Source organism: Symphalangus syndactylus, chromosome 17 (genome assembly GCF_028878055.3).
Source record: "Symphalangus syndactylus isolate Jambi chromosome 17, NHGRI_mSymSyn1-v2.1_pri, whole genome shotgun sequence".
Lineage (NCBI taxonomy): Eukaryota > Metazoa > Chordata > Mammalia > Primates > Hylobatidae > Symphalangus > Symphalangus syndactylus.
In genome coordinates, this window is record NC_072439.2 from 47,794,170 (window position 1) to 47,813,750 (window position 19,581).

General features: G+C 40.7%; 1 protein-coding gene across 1 annotated transcript in view; it reads left to right on the forward strand.

Moving 5' to 3' along the window:
- Positions 1–19,581, forward strand: part of LOC129465589 (DNA replication complex GINS protein PSF2-like) — a 467,777-nt gene that overhangs the window by 281,604 nt on the left and 166,592 nt on the right. Inside the window, 1 exon segment of the mRNA XM_055247811.2 lies at positions 2,408–2,469. The gene's annotated coding sequence lies outside the window, so the exon portion shown is untranslated.

Sequence of the window (19,581 nt, forward strand, 5' to 3'; positions counted from 1 at the left end):
ATACTGCCCTTCCAGACATCTCTGTCCCCTCAGGGTGACCCCCAACTTATCCTTCCAAGTCCGTCTCCTTACTCCTCTGTAGTAAAACTGGACTATTCACTCTTTTCTGAACAAAATCTGTTTTCCCCACCTGTGTGTCTTCACACGCCCATCTCCACACCCCATCCCCACCTGTAAATCTCCCATCAATTTTGGGGAGAGTCCATCTCAAAGATACTATCAAAGCAAAAGAAACTAACATTTGCTAAGCTCCTATTACCTTTTGGGTTTTGTGCTGAGGAAACTCACATAAAATATTTTATTTAATTGTCGGTCTAACTCTTTGACATAGGATAGATTTCCTCATTTTCCAAATAAGAAAAAGCTCTCAGATGAGTACCCTGCTCAGCTGTAAAGAGCAGTACTGGGCTGACTGCAACTGTCCACAGCGGTGCCTTAAGCATTAAGGGTGTTCTCCCTTTACCTTGGTCCTCCCACATAGCACTTTGTGCAGCTCTCACAACACTTCTTTGTACCTTATAGGTATTTGTGGAATACGCCTATAATATGACTTCTGTAGCAGGAATTGTATCATGCTCCTTTCTTCCCTGGGGTGTCCAGCCTAGTCCTTTGTACCTAGGTCAATTAATAAGTATCTGTGTAACTGAATGAAACTGAATGGAGGATTAGGGAGGCAGGCATTGTGGAGGAGACAGGCTCAGTCTTGCCAGCTTCAACACTTCTTCCAAGTTCCTAAATAATGAGCTGTCAAGTTTCCTTGAGTTGCTAAGCCTTTTGGGAAGGAAAAAGTGAACTGAAACAAGCAGATACGTGCCTCAATCCACCAGAATACGAAGCTCCTGTTTTCAGACATGACAAGTCTCCAAAATATGTGGTGTTAACGCCAATCGTGCACATCTAGCACAACTTGTGACTGCACAGGCGTGTGCAAACGAGCTCAGCAGCAGAGACATTCTAACCCAAAGGTGACAGAATACATTAAAACACCACAAAAGCAACTTGACTTGAATATTACATGGCTCATACAAAAGAAAATAATTTTTTTGGTAACTTTCTTTTATCAAATGCCATGTTTTTACTTAAATGTGTCTATTAATTAGCCTCAGTTTGTTGTATGCCAGCTGTGTAAGTTATTAGCTGAGGAGTGCAAGGTACCATGTCTGTTCCACCATCGCTGGATCCCAAGTTCCTGAAAATGAACAAAACAGGACAAAACAAATATTTCCTTTTCTATTTCTGCTGCCTTCTTCTCTCTCATTCTGAAGCAGGGGGCTGAGAATTATAAAGATAATCCAGCCATTAAGCAAAAATAGTTTTAAGATACCAGCCCTCTTTATCTTGCTCTGATTCCAAATGGCTGAAAAACAGGAGTGGTTTTAAAATCCATAAAGTTGATGATACAATTGCCAATAAAGTACTGGAGAAAGAGAAGGAATAACTTAGCTTACATTTTATCCTCTATATAAAAATGGTTATAGGGCAGTCAAGGGAGCATGGCGTGGGAGTAATTGGATTTGAATTGATCAAAAGGCTGGATCATAAATTTGAAAGGGGAAATACTGGATGCAAGGAGACCAGGAGATGAGTTATGGCAGTAGTTTTCTAAAAGATGATAAGTACACCCCAAATCAGTGTTAGAAGGAATTATCATTTGGGAGGTGCTGGGAAAGGGTTGGTAGTCAACTGGATGAGGATTGATGAGGAATCAAGGGCCATTCCCTATCTGACTCTTGGGTGAACAGTGTCACCACCAATTGACTCCAGGGGTAGCAGGAGGTGGAACAGCTTAGTGTTGCTTGCTGCAGTTTCCTGGTAAAGTAGGGAGCAATGTCATTGGCTACTAATGAGAGGAGAGCGAGTATGTTAGGTTCTTGAGGATGGTGGAGGTCTACAATGGTAACGGAATACAGAGAAGTTACTGACCAAAGGAAACGAAAAGAGTGAAGAGCAGAACGGGAAAACACACACTGGTGGAGAAGTATGACTTTCTAGCAGTGTTCTAGTGCCCAGCTGTAAGAAGAGAGAGAGCAGAGTGTGACAGCAATAAATACAGAATAAGCTTCATTAAAAGAGATCTGTCAGGTGACCTTGATGTTTACTTGGTCTAACATAGTCTTGATTGCCAAAGTCTTTACTGAGATAATCAGATAATAACTACTCAGGCCAGATACTGACCCACACTATTTGTGTTTTCAACTAATCAGTGTATAAACTATTACATTTAGAGTAATCAATGTCAGAAGGATTTGAGGGAGCTAGGACTGGAAGCAAGGAGACTAGCCAGGGGCAGTCCATGCAAAAGATAAAGTTCTGATCCAATGCAATATTAGTTGGGATATAACTCAGGATTTTATGAAGCCAACAAGAATGTTTTTTTGTTTTGTTTTGTTTGTCTGTTTTAATGTAGGACTGCGTCCCCAAAAGAAAAGTGAAAACATAGCGTTTTTAAGAGGCAGTGTGACTTTACAGGTAAGAACACTGGCTCTGGTAAGTCAACTCTCTCAGTTCAAATCCCAACTATATTGCATACGAATTGTGTGACAACTCTTGTGAGGCACAATAATTATTTCCATTTTACAGATGAGGCACAACCAAGTTTAGGTAACTTGTTCAAGTTACACAGTTGTAGAAATTACATAGGTTAATACATGCAAAGGGCTTGGTAAAACTGCCTGATACCTATTAAGAACTCAGTAAACATTTGTATTATTCTTACGTATATTTAACCCAAATATTGTCCTCACCTCAAAAAAATCATCTTGTTCTTGATATTAAAATCAAAATGCTTAAAGGTCCCATCTACAGTGCCCTCTCCAAGATTTGTGTACATTTCTGTAGATTGCAGCAGTTCTTGTTCAAATTTTCTTTGCTCACGGAACTCTTCAATTCACTTCTCATCTCCTGTGGCTGTTCTGTTTTTCTACCTTGTTTTGGTTCAAATGTAGAGCACAGCCTCCACTCCCAGATTTCTGTAAAGTGCTTCCATCACAATGCAGTTAGAAGAATTTTGCCCAAAGTTTAGAGGGTGATAGAGTGGCAGCTTATACCATATCAAAACAACTTAACATGGAATATTAGACACCTTTGTTTTTGCAAGTCCATTGGACATATCCATTGTCAGGAATGTATACTAGTGATTTTCTTGCCTCACATGACCAAGTTCCTGAACCTCTTGCTCTCACTTTCAGCCTCAACCTTTTTAGCCTAATAGCCTCATGTCTTCTTTTGGCTGCCAAAGGAACTCCATCTTTTTCTTTATTATTTGCAACAGTTAGCTTTCTCTTTGTTTCACATCTCCGCCTTGCAGAACCATGATCTATCAAGGTGTTTTGTCAAACAAAAAATAATACTTTCCCTGGGAAAAAGCTACTGTTAACTTTTAAAGTACATTTTCCTCATTAAATGTACTAACATTCACAATTAAAAAATGCAACATAGTGTTGTTCTAATGTAAGTGTCTAGTTACTCTATATGATTCACAAGCCCAAGTAATGAAAAATCCCTTTTTATTCAATTTGACAATGCAGTATTTTGTTTAGAATTTTTGCATCTTTGTTCATGAGAGTGATAGGTTTGCAATTTTCTTTTTTGGTAATGTTCTTTTCAGTCAAGGTTATACTGGCTTTAGAAAATAAATTGGAAATGCCTATTATCCTTTTTCTCTTCCCTGGAAAAGTTTGTATAAAAGTGTTATATCTTCTTTAATGTTTAGAAGAGATCATGGGTAAAACACTGGGCCTGGATTTTGTGTGTGTGTGTGTGCGCACATGTGCGCGTGTAGAGTTCATTGAGGAGAACTCAAATTGTTTTTATTTTAATGTTTCTTACATGTGTTAAAATAAAAGAAAAACTTCTCCATATGGCCCATAGTTTCTATACAAATATAAGAACAGAATCAATTTACCTGCTAAAGATAAAGCTGTGAAACCTAGTAACTTGTTATTCTCTGATGTAATGAATAATTGGTTTTCATGGGCTAAGTTGCAATGTGACATGTGAATGTGGTATTGTTTGGGTCTTCTGTTGTTGCCATACCTAAGTTCTCTTGTGCCATGAGATTGTGTCCGGAATTGGTGGGTTCTTGGTCTCACTGACTTCAAGAATGAAGCCGCGGACCCTCGCGGTGAGTGTTACAGCTCTTAAGGTGGCGCATCTGGAGTTGTTCATTCCTTCTGATGTTCGGACATGTTCGGAGTTTCTTCCTTCTGGTGGGTTCGTGGTCTCACTGGCTCAGGACTGAAGCTGCAGACCTTCGCGGTGAGTGTTACAGCTCTTAAGGCGGCGCGTCTGGAGTTGTTCGTTCCTCCTGATGGGGCTGTGGTCTTGCTGGCTTCAGGAGTGAAGCTGCAGACCTTCGCGGTGAGTGTTACAGCTCATAAAAGCAGTGTGGACCCAAAGAGTGAGCAGTAGCAAGATTTATTGCAAAGAGCGAGAGAACAAAGCTTCCACAATGTGGAAGGGGACCCGAGCGGGTTGCCACTGCTGGCTCGGGCAGCCTGCTTTTATTCTCTTATCTGGCCCCACCCACGTCCTGCTGATTGGTAGAGCTGAGTCATCTGTTTTGACAGGGCGCTGATTGGTGCGTTTACAATCCCTGAGCTAGACATAAAGGTTCTCCACGTCCCCATCAGATCAGTTAGATACAGAGTATCGACATAAAGGTTCTCCAAGGCCCCACCAGAGTAGCTAGATACAGAGTGTCAGTTGGTGCATTCACAAACCTCGAGCTAGACACAAGGTGCTGATTGGTGTGTTTACAAACCTTGAGCTAGATACAGAGTGCTGATTGGTGTATTTACAATCCCTGAGCTAGACATAAAGGTTCTCCAAGGCCCCACCAGAGTAGCTAGATACAGTGTCGATTAGTGCACTCACAAACCAAGAGCTAGACACAGGGTGCTGATTGGTGTGTTTACAAACCTTGAGCTAGATACAGAGTGCTGATTGGTGTATTTACAATCCTTGAGCTAGACATAAATGTTTTCCAAGGCCCCACCAGAGTAGCTAGATACAGAGTGTCGATTGGTGCATTTACAGACCCTGAGCTAGACACAGGGTGCTGATTGATGTATTTACAATCCCTGAGCTAGACGTAAAGGTTCTCCACATCTCCGCCAGACTCAGGAGCCCACCGGGCTTCACCCAGTGGATCCTGCACCAGGGCTGCAGGTGGAGCTGCCTGCCAGTCCCGCGCCGTGTGCCCGCACTCCTCAGCCCTTGGGTGGTCAGTGGGACTGGGCACCGTGGAGCAAGGGGTGGCGCTCGTTGGGGAGGTTCGGGCCGCACAGGAGCCCACGGAGGCGAGGGAAGGCTCAGGCATGGCGGGCTGCAGTTCCGAGGCCTGCCCCGTGGGAAGGCAGCTAAGGCCTGGCGAGAAATCAAGTGCAGCGCCAGTGGGCTGGCACTGCTGGGGGACCCAGTACACCCTCTGCAGCTGCTGGCCCGGTGCTAAGTCCCTCATTGCCTGGGGCCGGCAGGGCCGGCTGGCTGCTCTGAGTGTGGGGCTGCCAAGCCCACGCTCACCCGGAACTCCAGCTGGCCCACAGTCTCCGCACGCAGCCCCGGTTCCTGCTCGCGCCTCTCCCTCCACACCTCCCTGCAAGCTGAGGGAGCTGGCTCCCGCCTTGGCCAGCCCAGAAAGGGGCTCCCACAGTGCAGCGGTGAGCCGAAGGGCTCCTCAAGTGCTGCCAAAGTGAGAGCCCAGGCAGAGGAGGCGCTAAGAGCAAGCCACGGCTGTAAGGACTGCCAGCATACTGTCACCCACCTCTCAAGACGACTCAAGTTTCCCATCCCTTTTCTTTATTCAAATGTGAGAAATTTATTTTCATAAGGCTGACAGTGACATCATTTGGTCTTCATTTAGCAGAAATGCCTGATTTATGCATTAAATACTCAACTGTTCTTTTTATATTAGCCTGTAATCATTAGAATACATGCTCCCTTATATTACATGGTGGCAGGAGGTTGTTTTATGTTGTCAAATCAATCTCATTTATCAACTAATATAAGAAATTGAAATTGCATTCTATGGGAAAGCCTTTTAATTGAAAACGATCATTCAAAAGAGAAGTTGCATATTCATAACTAGGAAAAATAATTCAACTCTAGCGTAACTGAGAACAAGGGAAGTTGTTTATGTTCTAATCTTAAGACACCTAAGGTCTGGCTGCTGACCCTGACATCAGGCAAGCATGTTTCCAATGCATTAAACTTAAATATAGTCACTTAAAGTAATTCCTCAGGACTACTGCAAACACAAATTCAGAAGTAGAAACTAAAATTGCATGATAATATTTGAGGATATAGTGGTTACATAGATGGCTATAAATATGTTTACATTATCTTTGAGGACTATCATTGAAAAGAAAATACACACTCACAGAATTTCTATAGAGAACAGGTGGAACTTTGAAAATGCATTTAAAGACCCTCACAAGTCTAATAACCCTAGTGAGAAACACTATTCCATACTAAACAATCAATTTTTTAAAACTCTACTTTTGCCTGGCGGCCTATTTATTCATCATTCTTATTCTGTTGTCATTTTCTGTGTGTGCTCTGTTCTTTTTGTTCCAAAGCCAATGTCTACATTTAAGAGGGTCCATACTATATGGGCAGAAAGATTTTAAGCTTTGCATCTGCACATGCAAAATTTACTCTAAGTATTGAGTTCTTTGCTGTCCTGTAAGAAGCTCTGTTAAAGTGTAGCTGAATAATATTAATTCTTACGGCTTTTGTTGTTTGTGTATTTGTTTATGCTGTGCCCTCACCCTCTTTGGGCTGGACTAGATGTTTTTATTGCTCCAAGAGGAAATCAGCATGGCAGAACTGGAGGATATGTGCATTAACTTCTTGATTTTTAAGTGTGAAAAAGCCTGTCCTGTTGAAACTGCTGAGCCAGTTCACTAGCACCTCTGCTCCCAGCAGAAGAGGGAGGAGGGGTCTTGGTTGGAGTTAGGGGATGATTTAGCCTAGAGGCGGAGAGTTCAGTGATGGTGAGAATCTCTGAACAGGTGTGCTGTGCCCTGCTTCCTTGCCTACTTGTTAGCTCCAAACTTGGGGAGGGTGGGTGGTTAAAGAAACAATTCTCCAAAATGTGAGAAGAAGAGATAGGCACCCTGTTTTCTCTCTAGAGAAATGGCACAAGAATAGAATAAGAGACAGCTGCATGGGGAGCAGGACTGGAGAGGTGTGAGGCAGCCCATCAGGTTTTCTGTTTAACAACAGAAATGGGGTTGGTAGCAGAGTAGAATTTTCTATATCCCTAAGAAAGGCAGCAAGCCGGCTGGGTGCTCTGGCTCACACCTGCAATCCCAGCACTTTGGGAGGCCACGGTGGGTGGATCACTTGAGGTCAGGAGTTTGAGGCTAGTCTGGCCAAGATGGTGAAACCCCATCTCTACTAGAAATATAAACGTTAGCCAGGCGTGGTGGTGAGTGCCTGTAGTCCAGGTACTTGGGAGGCTGAGACAAGGAGAATCGCTTGAACCTGGGAGCTGGAGGTTCCAGTGAGCCGAGATCATGCCACTGCACTCCAGCCTGCGCAACAGAGCAAGACTCTTATCTCAAAATAAATAAATAAATAAATAAATAAATAAATAAGAGGCACCAAACCTTGCTAAGAGCACACTGGCAGACCTGAGGCTGAGGTATAGACAGTACGTCTAAAAATCACTGAGAGTGTGACCTCTTAAAACATGTCAGCATGGAGGAGCAATGCCAATAGCCAGGTGCAACAATGACCATCCATGGCAGTGAATGCCAGTGTAGACAGATGGCTAAGGACTACACGCCTCCCTTGATGCCATGTTGGCACATGAGCCCCAAACACAGATGCTACTTTAGAGTGAAGGAAGGGCAGGGGGAAATCCCCAATGACTGAACCTATGAGGACTACTTATAAGTGAGAACATGTGGTATTTGACTTTCTGTTTATAAGTTGTCTCACTTAAGATAGTGGCCTCCAATTCCATCCATATTGCTGCAAAAGACATGAATTCATTCTTTTTTTTTTTTTTTTTTTTGAGACGGAGTCTCGCTCTGTCGCCCAGGCTGGAGTGCAGTGGCGCAGTCTCGGCTCACTGCAAGCTCCGCCTCCCGGGTTCACGCCATTCTCCTGCCTCAGCCTCTCCGAGTAGCTGGGACTACAGGCGCCCGCCACCACGCCCGGCTAATTTTTTGTATTTTTAGTAGAGACGGGGTTTCACTGTGGTCTCGATCTCCTGACCTCGTGATCCGCCCGCCTCGGCCTCCCAGAGTGCTGGGATTACAAGCGTGAGCCACCGCGCCCGGCTGAATTCATTCTTTTTATGGCTGAATAGTACTGCATTTGTATATGCAATACTATTGCATATTTTATTAATCTAATCATCTGTTGATGAACACTTAGGTTGATTTTATATCTTTACTATTTTTCGTAGAATTAGAAAAAAATTGTAAAATTAATATGGAACCAATAAAGAGACTGAATAGCCAAAGCAATCCTAAGCAGAAAGAACAAGCTGGAGGCATCATATTACCCAACTTCAAATTACACTACAACACTATAGTAGCCAAAACAGAATGGTACTGATACAAAAATAGATACATAGATCGAGGGAATGGAATAGAGAATCTGAAATAAAGCCACATATGTACAGCCAATTGACCTTTGACAAGGTCAACAAAAACATACACTGGGGAAAGGATACCCTTTTCAATAAGTTGTGCTGGGAAAATTAGATTGCCCACAAGGCATTTTTACAAATGCTTTGAAGAAATAATTTTAACTTAAATTTCCTCCCTCTAATACCCTTCATTCTTCTCTTCACCTCCATGTTTCCATCTTGGATCATTTTTTTTCTGCTTGAAAAAATATCTTTGTGAGTTTTTTATTTCTGTAAAGGTTTACTGGCATGAGTCCTCTCCTTTTTTTGTCTGAAAACTATCTTTATTTCATTTTCTTTTTTTTCTAAATATTTTTTCTACCTGGGCACAGTGGTGCACACCTGTAATCCCAGCAATGTGGGAGGCTAAAACAGGAGGATCACTTGAGCCTAGGAGTTCGAGAGCAGCCAGGGAACATGGTGAGATGCTATCCCAAAAACATTTTTTTGTTGTTGTTGACTTAAAGATATATTTTTTATTTTATTTATTTGTTTTTTATTTATTTTTGTTTTGTTTTGTTTGGTTTGGTTTTGAGATGGAGTCTCTCTCTGTCACCCAGGCTGGAGTGCATTGGCATGATCTCGGCTCACTGCAAGCTCTGCCTCCCAGGTTCACGCCATTCTCCTGCCTCAGCCTCCTGAGTAGCTGGGACTACAGGTGCCCACCACCATGCTTGGCTAATTTTTTGTATTTTTAGTAGAGATGGGGTTTCACCATGTTAACCAGGATGGTCTTGATCTCCTGACCTCATGATCCACCTGCCTAGGCCTCCCAAAGTGCTGGGATTACAGGTGTGAGCCACCATGCCTGGCCTTATTTTATTTATTTCGATTCAAGGGATGCACGTGCAGGTTTGTTACATGGGTATGTTGTGTGATGCTGACTTTTGGGCTTCTAAAGATCCTGCTGCCCAATTAGTGAACATAGTACCTGGTAGGTAGTTTTTCAACCCTTGCCCCCATTCCTGCCGTCTCACTTTTTGGAGTCCCAGTATTTATTGTTCCCATCTTTGTGATCGTGTATACCAAATGTTTAGCTCTCACTTATAAGTGAGAACATGCAGTATTTGGTTTCCTGTTTCTGCATTAATTCACTTAAGATAATGGCCTCCAGCTGCATCCATGTTGCTTCAAAGGACATGATTTTGCTCTTTTTTATTGTTGTGTAGTATTCTATGGTGTATATGTACCACATTTTCTTTATCCAATCCACCATTCACTTGCACCTGGGTACCATGTCTTTGCTATTGTGAATAGTGCTGTGACAAACATATGAGAGCAGGTGTCTTTTTGTTAGAATGATTTATTCTCCTTTGAGTGTATAACCAGTAATGAGATTGCTGAGTTCAACAGTAATTCTATTTTTAGTTCTTCAAGATATCTCCAAATTGCTTTCCACGGGAGCTGAAATAATTTGCATTTCCACCACCAATAAGCATTCCCTTTTCTTTGGAGCCTCATCAACATGTTACTTTCTGACTTTTAAAACATTTCCATATCTACATACATTTACTGAAATACATGAGTTCACACTATCTCCAATATCAATTCAACACCACAGTATTCATTCTAATTTTCTCCTTTTCCTCTCTTATTTTTTTAACTTTTATTTCAGGTTCAGGGATACATATGCAAGTTTGTTTTGTATATATATAATGTTTCTATTGTTAAGTCAGCTCTATTCTCTCTCTCTCTCTCTCTCTATATATATATACACACACGTGTATATACACATACGTGTGTGTGTATATATATATATATATATATATATATTAGAAATTGCATATCACAGGTGTTTTGGAGTGCAGATTATTTGTCACCCAGGTAATAAGCATAGTACCCTATATGCAGTTTTTTTATCTTCACCCTCCTCCCACCCTCCACCCTCAAGTAGGCCCCAGTGTCTGATGTTGCCTTCTTTGTGTCTGTGTGTACTCACTGTTTAGCTCCCACTTATAAATGAGAACATGTGGTATTTGGTTTTCTGTTTCTGTGATAGTTCGCTTAGGATAATGGCCTCCATCTCCATTCATGTTCTCACAAAAAACATGATTTCATTCTTATTTGTGGCTTCATAGTATTCCATGGTGTTTATGTATCACATTTTCTTTGTCCATTCTACCACTGATGGACACTTAGGTTGATTCCATGTCTTTATGATTGTGAATAGTGCTGCAAGAAACATACACATGCTGTTTCTTGATGGTTTATGGCTTGCATCCTCACGAGTGGTGGTCTGTGCTGTATCTGAAGCCCTTTGAGCCAAGGCTAGAGCTGGAGTGGCTGGGATGTGAGGAGCAGTGTCCTGAGGATAAGCAGGGCAACAGTGCCTTGGCCCCTGAAACCACTCTTTCCTCCTGGGCCTCTGTACCCATGATGGGGAGGGCTGTCCTGAAGACTTCTGAAATGGCTTTGAGGGCTTTTTCCTCATTGTTTTGGATATTAGCATTTGTCTCCCTTTTGATCATACTAATCTCTCTAGAAAGTGTTTGTTCCACACATGCTTGGATTCTTTTTCTACCACAGAGCCTGATGGCAAATTTTCTGAACTTTTATGCTCTGCTTCTCTTTTAAATGTTACAACTTTAGGTCATTTCTTTACTCCTGTACCTGATTATAGGTTGTAAGAAGCAGCCATCCTACTTCTTGAATGCTTTGCTGCTTAGATATTTCTTCCACCAAATACCTTAAATCATCACTCTTAAGTTCAAATTTCCACAGATCCCTAGGACGTAGACACAATTCAACCAAGTTCTTTGCTGAGGCATGACATGGGTAACCTTTGTTCCACTTCCCAATAACTTCCTCAATTCCATCTGAGACCACATCAGCCTGGACTTCACTGTTCATATCTCTGTCAGCATTTTGGTCACAACCATTTAACCAGTCTATAAGAAGTTCCAAACATTCCCTCATCTTCCTATCTTCTTCTGAGCCCTCCAAACTCCTCCAACCTCTGCCCATTACATAGTTCCAAAGCCACTTCCACATCATCAGGTATCTTTATAGCAATGCCCCACTCCTTGGTACCAATTTTCTATATTAGTCTGTTCTTGTGTTGCTATCAAGGAATACCTGAGACTGGGTAATTTATAAAGAAAAGTGGTTTATTTGGGCTCACAATACTGCAGGTGAGACTGCATGGTGCTGGCATCTGTTCCTGGTGAGGGCCTCTGAAAGCTTACAATCATGGTGGAAGGTGAAGAGAGAGCCTGCATGTCACATGATGAGAGCAAGAGAGCAAGGGAGAGGTGGCACACTTTTAATACAATGAGATCTTGCATGAACTAGCTGAGCAAGAACTCATTCATCACCAAGGGGATGGTGCTAAGCCATTCATGAGGGATCCACCACCATAATGCAATCACTTCCCACCAGGCCCCACTTCAAATATTGGGAATTACATTTCAACATAAGATTTAGAGGGGACGAACATCCAAACCATATCAGGGGCAGAAGCAATATTTTTGAATTTTCCCAAACTGACCAAAGATATCAAAACACATATTTTAAAGCCCTATGAGTCTAGGATAAATAGAAAGAAAACCACACCTACATATACAATAATCAAATTGTTAAGAATAAAAAAGTTTTAAAAGCAGTTCAAAGAAAGACACATTACCTTTAAAGAAATGAAAATAATCCAGAGAGCTGACTTAAAAATAGAAATAATAGAATCTGGAAGACAAAGATAACATTTTCAAAGTGTTGATATCAAGTAAAAGCCAAACAAGTTTTATACGTAAAAAAAAGTTTTTGAAAGAACAAAGCTAGAGGCATCATATTAACTGACTTCAAACTATACTGCAAGTCTACAGTAACCAAAATAGCATTGTACTGGTACAAAAACAGACATGTAAACCAATAGAACAGAATAGAGAGTCCAGAAATAAAGCTGCACACCTACAATTATCTGGTCTTTGACAAAGTTGAAAACAATAAGCAATGGGGAAAGGACTCCCTATACAATAAGTGGGATTATGATAACTAGCAGTCCATATGCAGAAGAATAAAACTGGACCACTTCCTTACACCATATACAAAAATCAACTCAGGATGGATTAAAGACTTAAATGCAAAAGCTAAAACAATAAAAATCCTAAAAGATAACCTAGGAAATAGGTCCTGGCCAAGATTTCATAACGAAGATGCCAAAAGCAGTTGCAACTGTATTAGTCCATTTTCACACTGCTGATAAAGACATAACCAAGACTGGGCAAAATTTACAAAAGAGAGAGGTTTAATAAACTTACAGTTCCTCGTGGCTGGGGAGGCCTCACAATCATGGTAGAAGGTGAAAGGCACATCTCACATGGCGGCAGACAAAAGAAGAGAGCTTGTACCGGGAAACTCCTCCTTATAAAACCATCAGATCTTCTGAGATTTATTCACTACCATAAGAACAGCATGGGAAAGACCTGCCCCCATGATTCAGTTACCTCCCACCAGGTCCCTCCCACAACACATGGGTCTCAAGATGAGATTTGGGTGGGGACACAGCCAAACCATATCAGCAACAACAACAAAAAATTGACAAATGTGGACCTAATTAAACTAAAGAGATTCTGCACAGCAAAAGAAACTACTGACAGAGTAAATAGACAACCTACAGAATGGGAGGAAATGTTTGCTAACTATGCATCCAACAAAGGTCTAATATTCAGTCTGTAAAGAACTTAAACAAATTAACAAGCAAAAACCAAACAACCCCATTAAAAAGTGGGCAAAGGACATAAACAGACACTTTTCAAAAGAAGACATACACACAGCCAACAATCACATGAAAAAATGCTCAACATCACTAATCGTCAGAGAAATGCAAATCAAACCACAATGGGATGCCATCTCACACCAGTCAGAACGGCTATTACTGAAAAGTCAAAAAACAACAGATACTGGAGAGGTTGCAGAGAAAGGCGAATGCTTATACACTGTTGGTGTGAATGTAAATTAGTTCAGCCAGTATGGAAAGTGGTTTGGAGATTTCTCAAAGAACCTAAAACAGAACTACCATTCAACCCAGCCATCCCATTACTGGGCATATATCCAAAGGAATATAAATTGTTCTACCACCTTAACTGTAATTTTTGTCTTTCCAGGAGGTGAGATTTCTGAAAGCCTTTATCTTCTAAGATTGTTAACCATTGCTTTCTGCTTAGCTAATGCTGCTTATGCAAAACAAATGCCTCAAAGGAAAAAGTAGGGTAGACTATTGGACTCATCTCAATGATACTGATTTCTCTCTGGGATTTTGATCCGCAAGTCTTGGCCTTCTGGATAGTTCTGCAGTTTCAAAAAGAAATTTTCAAAATTTAATCCTGCTTTGCTTGTTTTCTTTGTGAGATGGTTGGTCTTCAACAACTTTTATATTATTTTTAAATGTTTGAATAGTCAAAATAAATAAATTTCTTTAAATGTTGTTTTAAAGTACAAATGTGTGTTACTTGTTTTTTAGAAACAGTTTTCTTTTAAAAAATAGTTTTTGAGTAAGTGAGTCATGGTGGTTTGTGCCTATAGTCCCAGCTATTTGGGTCATCGAGGTGGGATAATTGCTTAAGCCCAGGTGTTTGAGGCCAGCATGGGCAGTATAGTGAGATACCATCTCTTAAAAAATAGTTTTTGAATAGAACTATTAGATATGTCTACCAATGTAATAAGCCAATTTATCAGAAAAATGTATAAATTTTCATGATTCCCAGTGCCCCCTTTCCCTTTCAAAACTATCCTCAGTTGGAAATACAGCATTGTGTAACAAAAATAATTGTAAATCTTAAAAACAGATGCCTGATTTGAATCACTTTAATAGAGAGTCACAGCCTCTTATGCAAGTTCACTGACCGATAGTCCCTTGAGGAAGGTCCTTGCAGTAATGTCACAAGTACATGTTATAAATATGCTTCTTAGCTTATCGTATAAGAACCAAGTGGAGTTTCCTGGAGCTCTTCTTCCATAACAAATAGGAAACATGAAGCAATACTGTGTCCATTTAACTCCCCTGTGTGACTGTGAAGTATCATGAGCTTAATCGTGTGCTATCTCTAATTGCAGTGACTATTCCTAGTCCCTGGTATGTGGCTATTATTCTGGTTATCAGCACCTTTCTCATTAGTCTATAGATTCCTTCTATGCTATACAAATTAATTTTTGCTTCTCAATTAAACTGTAACTCATATTTTAAGATGACCGACCTACGAAAAATTAGAATCACTCCTGACTGCTCCAGCTAGCATATTAAATCCAAAATCTCTGAGTGCACTCATATCATTAAATTCAGCCAAGATAAATTATATTCCTCTTGCTTCAGTCTACTCTAGCACAATCAGAATTAATATTCTCATATTTTCACCAGTTTAATTTTGTTATTTTTATTTATCCATATATATGGTAGGTTAAAGGAATGGCTACAATTTCTTTGCACCATCTCTATTAGGAGGTGGAGCATATTATCCCACTTCCTGAAAATGAGCAGGCTTCTGAGTAGCTTTAATGAATAGGATATGGAGAAAGTGATACTATAAAAGTATCTAGGCTTCAAGAAGTGTGGCAGCTTCTGCTGTCACTGGGAAACATTCCACTACCATGCGAACATACCCAAGCTAGCCTTTTGGAAAAAGAGAGTGTATGAATCCATTGCCATCCCAGCCATGCCAGCTAAGGACCCAGAATGTAAGCATATCCAGCCATGAATAACTGATCCTGGCCCAGACCAGAAAGATGACCCAGCTCTTCTCAGCCCAAATTGATAACATGAACTCATGAGCTAGATGACATTTTTATTTATTTTATTCAAGCCAATAAGTTTTGGGGTGGTATGTTATATAGCAATAGATAAATTAGTAAAGTTGTATAATTTTGTTTTAGCATGTAAGTGTTCTCTTGGATTTGAGTTTGTGATTGGTTTCCTTGGGCATTCTGGAGACAAATCATGTATTGCTGTAGTTAAAAGTCTAAAGGCAATGAGAAGTGGTGCAGGTGGAACATGGGGAAAATAGGTCTTTTTTCAAAAAAGGAAAGGAAAATTTCAGGAAGCGAATGACGACGTGATTATTCTGCAGTTAAAGGGTGTTCAGCAGTGTTTGGGAAAACCCATCCCTCTCAAATATCACCATTCTAATTCTCATGGTTTCTTTCTTAGTCAATGCTCTGCTTTCACGTAAGAGAGATTGTAAGACTGAATTCTCCAACTCACATGATGACACTCTGTGTTTGAGTTTTAGCAGCATCATTATTATTTTATTTTTATTTTTTATAATTTCAACTTTATTAGTATTTTAGATCCAGGGGCACATGTCCAGATTTGTTACGTAGGTATATCACATGATGCTGAGATTTGGGATACGATTGATCCCATCACCCAGGTAGTCAGCATGGTACCCAAAAGTTTTCAACCCTTTCACACCTCCTCCCCACCCAACTAGTAGTTCCCACTATCTATCGTTGCTACCTTTATGTCCATGAATACCCAATTTTTAGCTCCCACTTGCCATGCATGTGGTATTTGGTTTTCTGTTCCTCTGTTAATTAACCTAGGATAATGGCCTCTAGTGCATCCATGTTGCTGTCAAGGACATGCTTTTGTTCTTTTTTATAGCTGTATAGTATTCCATGATGTATATGTACCACATTTTCTTTATGCGACCCACTGTTGATGAGTACCTAGGTTGAGTCCATGTCTTTTAGATACCTTATTCTTGAGATAAGAAATTCTTTTAGGGTAACCTAAGACATTCCCTAGTTCTCTGACCATGTTTTGATCCCAAAATTGACAATGCTGAGCCTTGAATTCTCTTTAAGCTCTGAAGTGCAGTTAGGAGCATCCAACCCTTGGTAAAAGTCTCATATTTCTTGTGCTTCTCATACTGTGCTACAGAAGTAACCTCTGGATTCCAAAATCATTTCCTCAACAGGCGCTATTTCTGTATGGCTATAGGGGATAGTTTCAGGAGTTATTTTGCTGCTGCATATTGTGAATGATAAGTATTTCATTCTTCAATGGCAACTGAGTCTTCACTATCCTCCAACCCAACCAGATCAGATAACCAGTCCTAGTCAGTCAAGGTACTATGGTCAGAGTAGCACATAACAGAATCTCTTCAAGACAGTTTCAGCAGAAAGAGATTAGCACAGGGGATAGGTGCTTACAAAATTTTGAAGGCTGAGGAAGTAGACTATAGGCTTAGCTTCCAGGAGTGACTCCCACAATGATACTGCAGAAATTGCCCACTAAATGAGCTTTTGTTTATCTCTTTAACAATCAGGAAATTGAGGGAACAAGGAGCTGCCATCATGTTTGCTTGTCCCCCCAAACCTTTGCCAGGATGTGGACTAAGAATATGGACACCCCGCTCCTTGCCTCTCAACAGCTGTAAAGCTAGGTGTGGTCCTGAGTGGCTGGCTTCTTCTATAGCTGATACATCAATACCTCCAAAGCACTGTTTTACAGAAGAAGTAACAGAAGCTTAGCTTTGACCTCATTTGATATCCTTGAATCTCCCAAATCTCATGCAGGTATATCTGTTTGGTCCAAGCTATGGAACTAGCTGTACTATAAAAGAATTAGCAAAATATAGTCTTTCACTCTTCACCCTCTATTTCCTGACTACACAAAGTATATCTGTGGCGCAGTGACATTGACGTCATCTATAAGGGAATAGATATCAGCAAGCTATTCTGCAGAATGTAACACAAAGGTTAAAATGCATGTAATATGCCTAGTACAGTGCCAGTAAGATAGCTTACTCTCAATTCATGTTCATTGTAATTATTTTTGTTGTTATTGCCTGGCATTGCTCATTGGTGGGGGAAAAAAAAAAGCAGACACCAAGTTAAGGGGAGCCTGGAGTTTCTTCAGGCCAGAATAGCAACGCACCTTTCCTTTTTTTTTTTTTTCTAATTTTGCTACCAGTGCCTTGCTTATAAAAGATTCCCAAAATACCAATGCTGGAAGGGGGTTAGGTTTTGATGAGTAGCTTTTCATACTGTCCCCTTCTGGTTATTAACTCTTCATCAATTATATCCGTCATCGGAAAAAAAAAATCTCTTCTCTCTATTTATGTCTCTCAGCTCTCTGGTCTCTCTCCCGTCTTTATTCTCCTTCTCTTTGTCCCTTTTTCATGTCTTAAGAATAGGATTTTTAAAATATTTGAGCCCAGGTGCAGTGGCTCACGCCTGTAATCCCAACACCTTGGGATGCCGAGGCAGGTGGATCACATGAGGTCAGGAGCTCAAGACCAGCCTGGCCAACATGGTGAAACCCCTATCTTTACTAAAAATACAAATTAGCTGGGCATGGTGGCAGATACCTGTAATCCCAGCTACTTGGGAGGCTGAGGCAGGAGAATCGTTTGAACCCAGGAGGCGGAGGTTGCAGTGAGCCGAGATCGCACCACTGCACTCCAGCCTGAGCAATAGAGCAAGAGTCCATCTCAAAACAAAACACCCACATTTGATAGTATTAATTTTCTAGAGTAAAGCCCTTTGAATTCACTATAATGATCTAATATTTGTAAAGCACTTAAAATACAGCCAGGCACATAGTAAGCCATGTTCAGATATTCACTTTATTTACTTTTTAAAAAATGGACATAACTTAGGCATACTCTGGGGCCCATCTTGCTTTATAGTAATTTTCTTTTAGAACTTCAGGAATTAAACCACTTTGGATGGTATCCAAGATAGACCTATTTTATACTAAATCTTGCTTTTCAGTGAAAAACATGAGAGGCTGATTTCAGAGTTACCAAGACTGAGATACTAAACCTCATTAATGCTGCAGCTAATATCTTACAGGGGGAATAATGTGTTGCTGAACATTAGGTCTAATATTATATAACTAAACCTCAGCATTATAAATAAATGTAACTCCATTGTTTTAAAAGCTAAATTTTTTGTTTTTTGTAACACCTAGTTTCACACTTACCTGTACTTCTGCTTAACAAGATTGAATAGTGGTTTTCCAGAAAAAAACAAGGAATAATTGAAAGAAAAGTGTACATATATTCATCATGTATGTATTTGTATTTGGGACAATTTTAGTCATCATCTAAGTGTGGGTTTTTAAAAAGACCTTGAAGACAGCAAGAGCGCAGAGGCACACTGGCAGAGAACAGGCACTTGCAAGTCTGAGAGGATATGCCAGAGGCAGTGTTCAAGGAACATTCTGCAAAGCCCATAGACTGGAATGCCTTGTTGATTGTGCTTTCATTTAAGACTGGCAGTGGGCAGGGGTAGGGGTTATGGGTGGAAAACCCTGAGTGTGACTCACCTGTGGTCTTCACAACTATTAGCTGCTTTCTTTTACTGAACTTCAAGCACACTTGGGCTTAATAAGGCTGTTTTATTGTCTTTTTGTCTGCTCATGCTTCCTAATGTTTTCTTCAGCTGTGACTGGCCCATGTGGACAATGTGTGCAGAGCTCTCAGGCTCTGAGATGGCCATTTTATCTCTTTGGTCTCTTCAAAGGAGGGTTTTACAACCTCTGCCTCTCAGTTTTTGAATGTGAGGAAGTGATCATTTTAAACAAAGGTCGAAATAGACCTCAAACTTAGCACCTTCCTTGTTATATTTAACTACTTCAGGAGTAAACGGGATGGAAAATAGGTAAGAATGACCATTAGCAGAAACTTGATTTAAAAACCAACAAATCCTGATGTTTGCAAACCATGCATTACACAGAAGTGCATACGTTGTAAAGTAAGTCTTGCAGGGATGGTGATGAAAACGTATAAATGATTTGTGGCTATGCAAGGATTCAGCTGTTTTCTCAGACCTGGCAGGGCTCCATCCAGTGCAAGTCAGCGTGACTGGCAGATGGCTGCCTAACAGGATGACCATTTAGCCCCATTTTCTGAGACAGTCCTGATTTGTGCATATTTCCTCTGCATGCATGCAGTTAATAGCCCCATTCACTCTCAAACATGTCCAGATTTGGATGAGAC